Below are 1,522 nucleotides of genomic sequence, written 5' to 3' on the forward strand. Positions count from 1 at the left end.
GGGGGCTCTGCCTCCCGCGGCGCGGCTCTGGCGGCCACAGGGGGCTGCCGGCGCAGGGTCCCGCTTTGCCTCCTGTCACCGGTGCGTGGCTTTGCCTTGCAGCGGGAAGATGCTCACCCGGCTCCTCCTGGCCTCAAGGAAGACCAAGGTGGGTGCCGGGAGTGGGGCCACGGACTCTCTGCCTTCCCCGCTCCACCCTCCCACGCCCCCAGAGCTCTCTGGGCGCGTCCCCACACTGTTGTCACTGTCTTGCATCTCCCCCCGCAGACCTGGACTCCCAGGTTTCCTCCGCGGGGCTGGGGACCATCCTGAGACCCGACGAGCCCAAGTCCCACTCTTACTTCCAGAGCGTGTCTGTCACCAAAGTGACTCTCCCTGACGGGGTGAGTGTCCCCTGGCCCGCGGGGCCGTGGGTGACTCGGGGACACTGTCCCCGGTGTGAGGAGCAGAGTGGTGGCATCTCTGAGGGCTCGGTGCTGTGCGCAGGCGGTGGAGGAGCGCCGGACCGTGCAGGACAGCCAGGGCCGCCGAGAGACGACGGTGACACGACGAAGAGGGGACCAGGCCTTCATCACCACCACCAAGGAGGATGGGCAGAGCAAGGACTACCGGGAGGAGGTGGTCAACATGGATGACCGTGAGTGGGGGCTGAGGAGGGTGAGGGGAGCGGGCCGGGGCCCCTCTGAGCCGCCTCTCCCTGCTGTCCCAGGGGAGCTGGCGCAGTTCGCAGGCACGTGGCCACGGCAGGACGAGCTCCGCGCTCCCAACCTGAGCGACCCCTCGGCCACGCTGGGCAGCTTCTTCCGACGCTGGTTCTCGAGCTGGTAGCTGTGCCCGCCCCCCGCAGCTGAGCACCCCGTATGTGCAATGGGTGTGGTGGGGGGGCGGGGGACACCTCAGGGCCGTGGGGACAGATGCCAGTTTGGGGGCTGGGGCTGTCAGCTCTGTCCAGGCTGGGCGGTGGGCAGCAGCCTCTTCTCACTGCCTGTTTTTCTTGCAGATGAGGCAGATCCTGCGGGAAGCTGGTGGCCAGGCTGGGGGCTGCCTGCTTTCTGAGGCGCTGCGGAGCTGTGAGGACCCCCATGGGGGCTGAGCGTGTGCGTGTGTACAGAGCAATAAAGTCTATTTATGCTAACAGCTGTCTGCCAGGCTCTTTCAGGCCAGAACCTCCCCAGTTCGGAGGCAGGGGACTGCACGCCCACCAGCGTGGCTCCCGGGGCCTGCCCACAGGTGCAGGCAGGTGCTGGGCTCTCCGCCCTGGCCCCGTGCCCACGCTGCTCCCTGCCCACCTCCCTCTCCCGTTTCCCTGCCCGGTGCTGTTTACGCCTCCCCTGGGCCACCCTCGAGGGCCCGTCCCGGGAGCCTTTCCAAGGCCTCTTCATTAGTGCTGCCTGCAGCTGTGGTTCGGGCAGGGATCTGGCAGGGAAAAAGGGACTCCCCGGAGGGGAACGCCAGTGCCCGCTCACCTGATCGAGGTCTCGGTTCCCCACGGCCGCTCAGGGATCCTCGGGGGGGGCTCCTG

The sequence above is a fragment of the Athene cunicularia genome (genome assembly GCF_003259725.1).
Source record: "Athene cunicularia isolate RWA chromosome 25 unlocalized genomic scaffold, athCun1 chr25_part2, whole genome shotgun sequence".
NCBI lineage: Eukaryota > Metazoa > Chordata > Aves > Strigiformes > Strigidae > Athene > Athene cunicularia.